Consider the following 6,733-nt stretch of genomic DNA (forward strand, 5'->3'; position numbering starts at 1 on the left):
GGGAAAGGAAAAAAAGAAAAAATAGAGGAAAAAATCACGGTATGTAATTTTTCCTTTGTTGCACATTGCCAAGATGCTCTGTATTGATCACTTCCGTATCACTCTCAGGCTATCAATCTCTTCTCTAACTGCAATAAAAGTGATCAAATCTTTAGTTCCATGGGCAAGTCTCTCTACGTCTGAATAATCTTTGTCATCACTCTCTGAACTCCTCCTCTTTAAAACTCAATGGACACAGGATGCGTACGACTTTTGCAAGTGTTGATCATTTTTTCTATACCAACAGTGTGTGCATACAGCGTGGTGGTACTCAGACAACACATACTCACACCAGAGAAGCCTTTACTGGGAATACTTCAAAGCTGTAAAGAAGAAACTAACACTGACACATGCCAGAATGGGATTCAAAGGTAATTTCGTATTGAACTAATGAGAAGTCTGAGCCGTTTTCTTACTTTTTAAACTTTTATTTCCAGTTTTTTTCACTGAATTTGTAATTGCAAGGGAAAAACCTACATCTGAGAAACATGATGGGATGTTCAGGGCTTCTCCTCCTGCTGACAGAGGTGTAGGGCTGTATGAAGATGGCACCTTGCTGGTACAGAAGGGAACACCATGCTCAAATCCTTGCACAGCACAGGACGTAAAGCATTACCCCTAGAGCTTGTGGCTGAACCAGAGTGTATCTGTGCAAAAAGTACACTCTATCTTGCTGCAGTTCATTCTTGACCATCCATTATTTTGTCTGTATTTGCACAATGCACGACACTCTGTACAGGAATAACTGTTCAGAGCAAGATAAACATCTGCAAACTGCTATTTGAAGGTGATACTGTCTTGCTTCCCAACCTAAATCAAGCCCTGCCTGGATTCATAGAAATGTCTACTGTGAATTTAGAAGTTTGTTTTGTCTTCTCAATGAAGCTATGCATCAGAGTAGGAGCTCCTTCCTTTCCTCTCTCAGCTTAGGAGATGAAGTTACCTTCCAACATCTATGTCTTAAAGCACGAGGAGAGCTTGTGTGACTGACTCAGTCTTCTGGATCAGCAGTGATAATGGAAAGGGGCTTGATCTGAAGCTTGCTGGAGTAGGGTGAGTAGTTGGGTCAGGCTGACGCTGGCTTTGCTGACTATTTATTTAATGTAATGAGAAACTTGAATGAGATCTAGGAGATCTAGCATGGAAATCAGGCACGGGGGACTCCCCACCTGTACTTCCTTAATTAATCTTTCAGGGATTCTGTTACTGTGCTGGGACACGTATCTCTCTATTAAGTGTATCCATGTGTGGCAATAACCTAGAGAGTATTTTTGTGTAGACCTTATTTATCACTTGCAATGCTCTTTTCTTGGAGAGAAAATCCACGTGTGCAGCAAGGACTGAATGTTAAGGGTGGAATGAAGGAGAATGATGTCCCCACCGCCCTCCAGTTCTCCATCTCTAATGGGATCATGAGAGCTGCAGATGGTCACGAGCAGGCAATGCAATTTTCTGCAGCTTGCTGAGGTGCAGAGCATCCAGGCTGACTCTTTCTTAAGGGAAAAATCCTACACAAGAGGCAAAAAAAGAGACAGATCAGCATTACTAAGTGGATTTGAGGCCACGGACCCAGTCCAGGCAAGCCAGTGCTACAGCAGCATCCTGCCCAGAGCCGAGGCATCATGCAGCCCTGTTTGGGTGCAGCCAAACACCGACAGTCATCCATTCTATAAATTAAATTTCACTCCCCTCAGTTGTCAAAGGATTGCTGATCTCGCAGGTTAGCACGGATTGATTCCAAAGCCTGTAAGAGCAGTGAGGGAGAGCTTTGGCAGCCTTTGAGTCCAGCCCAATGTAGAAGGTCCTTCTGCCCTGGGAAGAATGAGCTAAGTGCTCTGGGAGTGGGTTCTCCACTCTGTGCTGAAATCTCCTACAAAGGACTGAACTAATGGTCCAGACAGTCCAAACCTATTCTTCAGTACATTGAGAGGGGTCTCGGCGTGAGTGTCTCCTTGAACCAGGGCGTAGATCCTGTTACAATATCCTCGTTCCTTTGGCTGAAGTCCATGCAGTAGGATGGGAGGAGGAAAATGCAAGTAAGTAACTGGAGATGGAAGAATACTGTAGAATAGGCAGAGCCAGAAAAGCAGAAAATAAATAAGAAGAAGAAAAAAGAAAAAAAACAACCCAAAAGCATGATGCTTGCTTCTGCCTGTAGGTGACTCCTGCTGGGTTTTCCAGTAATGTGCAGGAGGGAAATAACCTACGTAGGCTACTGTACGATGCAAGTGTTTATAAAACTGTACCTATTTAAGCAGAGGAATAAGCTTTTTCTTGATGAGATCTCTGAAAAACCAGCAGTATGTCGCTTGACCCAAGCCTTTAACTGGAACTATCTTGGCAATTTAATGAAATTAAATGGCCGGACTATGGGGAGTTCATTAGTAAGTAATCCAAAGGCTAAAGCTCTCTGAGCTAGTTCAGCTCTCAAACACTTATTTGTTTGCCAGATTCAGTAAAGCAAAACCCCTTAATGGGCACCAGCAGTATTTACAATGTGCTCTCCCTCTGATGTGGGGACAGCAACACATAGATTGAGATGACTTCACATTTCAGCATGAGATTTTCATAGTACACCTCCAGGACAGTCGTGCAGCTCCCTGCCTTCTACTGGGCAAGCTTGGGTGGATGCTCAGAGGCTGCTTCGCATCCCAAAATTCTTGCTTCTGGCAGAGCAAGCCAGAGAATCTCATGTATTTCCAAAAAGCTTGCAGGGATGGCTGCTGTCACCAGCAATGCAATAGTGAACTTGCAAGGGACTCTGGCTTTCTCATCCTGCTGTGGGCCATGTACCAGATTACAGTCTGTTTTATTTCATGCCATTTGCCCAAGGGGTACCAAAGATGTAAAGTGCCTTTAGCATGTTGGCAGATTGTAAAAAAAAAAAAGGATGCTGAATTGCTGTTTATTTCTTCTGAGCGGGTAATCAGAGGAGTGAGAAGGGTAAGGAGCTTTCTCCTGCTGTGTAAAGAGAGCTGGGAACACAGAAAGCAAGTGAATGTGGTTAAGTTTCGGAGTTCTTAATTCCCCAGGGATAAACAAGATTTACAGGTGAGTGAGCTGAACGTGTGGAGGGAGAGCTCGCTAGAGGTGCCTGAAATAGCCGAAGGAATATCCTGATGTACAGCTGAGGTTGCTTTTCTAAGTCAGCATGTAAAGACCAACCAAACCCTAGGCTGGCCTTTGGGCAGTTGTCTGCACTGGAAGCCTGAAGGGGACCTCCACATCCCAGAAGTCTCCTCAAGCATTAACACCTCTTGATGTGAATTTTGGTGGAAGTCCAGTGCAATCATGCGCAAGTACAGGAGCAGCAAGGGCTGCGTTTTTATTCCTTGACCCTTCTTGCCGTTCCTTTCTGGATTAGGAAACCTCATCTCGTGTGTTTCCCCGACGTGCAGCGGGGATGAGCTGAGGACAAACGCGGCACAGCAACGACACCTGGCGATGCACAGCGACTGCTGCAAGTGCTGCCTGGCAGCTCGGCCCCCTCCAGCCCAAAGCTCTCAGAGCAGCCACACATGTGGGCACTGCCTTCGTTTGCACCTCCCTGAGCCTTTAATTTTAGTAAAAGTCACTGCTACAAAGCACTGAGATCTCTCTCTCTCCAGCACGTTTCATGGAAACCTGTTCTCCACCTGTCTGCAGGTGTAATCACACAGGTAATGTTTTCCTTTTGCAAGAAGGGCATGCATATATTCTGTTGTGCACTTGAGGCTGAAGACCACGTCTCCAGATGCATCTCTTCCCACTTTCATAGGACCAAAGGGGAGCTGTAAGCAAAAGTCAGTTACAGAACGGCTTGGGTTGGAAGGGCCCTTAAAGCCCACCCAGTGCCAAATCCAGCTGTGGATAGGGTTGCCACCTGCTAGCTCAGGCTGCCCAGGGCCCATCCAACCTAACCTTGAGCACCTCCAGGGATGGGGCGTCCACAGCTTTTTTGGGCAGCCTATTCCAGCACCTCACTACCCTCTAAGTGCAAAACTTCCCCCTGATTTGTAATCTAAATCTCCCTGTTTCAAATCACTCCAGGATTTGCTCACTGGGGCTCAGAACTCAAGATTTCTGAGGGGATGTTGATTTGGTGCTCACCATCTCCCAGCAGCCCTTTCGAAGTGCTAACCCAGCCCAAGAAGCAGAATATTCTTCTGAAGACCCTTTGTCTTCAGCCTGGATTTGAGCTGTGAGCATTTCTGTACTGAACTCCTGCACAATCAGCATGTCTGGGAACCACGGCCGAGTGTTGGCGGCTGAGTTTTTCTTTGAGTCTTTGTTCACACCAGTGCTTGAGAGCAGAGCTTGCGAAGCTGAGGTCACGCTCTGAGATGGATCAGAAATAAAGATTTTGCTGAGGCCCTGCTACATCAGCCTGCTTAGCTTAAGCTAATCACGAGCTGGAGGGCGAGCACCTGTCCAACCTGTGCACCTGCTTTACCTCTATGCACCTATGGCATGTAGCAGCAGAAACGGCTGTTGAAAGTCAATGAGACTTTGTTCAGAACAGCCCCAGGTGCTTCTGAAAGTCTTGTCCTCTCCTGTGCTGCTCTAAAGACTTGCAGCTTACAGTGAATTCCTAGGGCTCAGGTGTTTCAGCAGGGCTCCCACAAGTTGTGCTGGAAGGCTGGTGGGGCTTCGGCCTTCATTTCCCTGTTAGGGGCAGTCCATCTTTTATATGAATGATCAGGAAGTGGTACCCCTATCAACGAGATAGGAACTTGCCAGGTTTTTCCTCTGACCCTTCATTCACTTTGGAGAAACTCCTGAAATCGGCAGCAGGTGGTGAAGCCAGCTGCAAGTTTTAGTCTGCTTTGCTCCTTCCAGCCTGATCTGATTGGAAATAGAACCTCAGAGCCTGTTGGCTTCAGGCAGGTTAAATAACCTTGCCCCATAGGTCAGACTGGTTGAAAACAAGTCTCAGGGGTACTGTGGAGGACTGGGGGATTTGGTGCTGGACTGCCTCAGACATGAGACACAGCTGTGCCTGTCCTGGGGGTGGGGGGAAGTTCAGCAGTCAGCAGTATTGTGGCAGCATTTCTCAATTCTATCTGAAATTTAGCAGAAAAATCCCCCCAAAAACCTAACCTGGCTTATCAGCTTTTTCAGGAGTGAGAGAGGGAGAGCAATAGCTCCAGCTACTCTGCTGTCCCATGGCTTTCAAGAGGATGCTGGCTCAGACTGCATGGGGAAGCACAGTAACTCCAAGGTGAGCCTCGTTACCTCCTTGCCCTTAATCCTTGTAGACTGAAAGCTGGTGACTCAGGAAACTGTGATTCATAATGGAAATGGCCCTCACACCCAAAAGGGTTTGAGAAGGTGTCTTCACAGCCCACAATGGGAACTAAAACATAACAAAATGGGGTGTCATGTTTGTTGAGGAGATGCAAATCTGGACGCAGTGGGAAAAAACTTGCTGAGTGCCCACAAGCTATTTTAAGGGTTCAGTATTGTTCGTCTCGCAGATAATTTAAATGTCAAGCTGCTTGACACCTTGTGGATCTCTTAATCTCTTAAAATAGATTTTAAGGTGCTGCCTTTTCCGCTGATCAGTGCACAAAATGGTGCTGCACTGACATAATAAAATAACGTTATTCAGCTTATACAAAGGAGCTACAACATTTGGGCAATGCCTGGTGCTGTGAATTTTAGTCAGGAAAAGTTTTGCATCCTCATGCAGCCTGAGGAGGCAGGAACTTGCTGATTTGATCTCTAGAGGTCCTTTCCAACCCCTACAATTCTGTGCTTTCTGCCAAACTCCGTGGTTTCTGCAGGTCTTGAGAGAATGGCAGCAGTGAGGGTCCCGAGGGAGGAGTAGGCTTCTAGCGTGGATTCGCCCTTTCTTATCTTTCAATGAGTTCAGATATGCACAAAAACAGAGAAAATTAGATTTCAGTGAGTTTGCTGCTCATGGGACAGACTCCTCAACTCAGTTGCTGAACTGTGTAACTATACAAGAGGAGGAAGCCCTCTGGAAACCTCTTTGTGCTTACTGCCTTCTGTAAAAGGATCTTGACCTCCTCTTCTGTGGAAGCCTCTGGCACCTCTGCCCTGCAGCAAATCTGTAAATGGGGATTCCTCAGGCTACTCAAGGGTCTTTCCTTCACCTTGGGCACAGCCTGTGCTGGCTCACGTGCCTGGTGGACACTGACTCTCCCCCTTCCCCAGGACATTTCTTGGCTCAGATGCATTTCTGCATGCTTAGGATGTATCAAGTGCTCAGACCCCCCTGTCTCCAACCACTTGCATAGTAGAGAAAGAAAGCAGACCTTGGTGAGGGATGCTTATCTCACATTTGAGTGATATAATGGAAGCGTCATCCCCTAGTGTAATGGGATCATGGAAAAACAATGAGGCATGAAATTATTTTCCTTCCTTCCCAGATAAATCCCTTGTTGTAAATTAAAGCTTTTACCCATTTAACTACAGGTGAATCACCGATGCCTGCATAAGTCTGCTGTTAATAAGGAAGGAGATTATCCAGGACAAACACTTGGATCTCTTGGGTCTCTCTTGCTAACGATAACGTAATGTTATTCACAAGTTATGTTAACACCAAGATAAGGGGGAGCTGGGGAAATGAGTGTAATGTAAGCTGCTCTCAGCACTTGGGATCTGGATGGATCCCAAAGGCTGGGGTGATATCCCCATGCTGTAAGTATTATCCAATTCTCCATTGAAGAAGCACTTTGGATTAGCATCA

The sequence above is a fragment of the Cyrtonyx montezumae genome, unplaced genomic scaffold, assembly GCF_038088225.1.
Source record: "Cyrtonyx montezumae isolate F1298 unplaced genomic scaffold, pur_monq_1.0 scaffold_7, whole genome shotgun sequence".
NCBI classification, from domain to species: domain Eukaryota; kingdom Metazoa; phylum Chordata; class Aves; order Galliformes; family Odontophoridae; genus Cyrtonyx; species Cyrtonyx montezumae.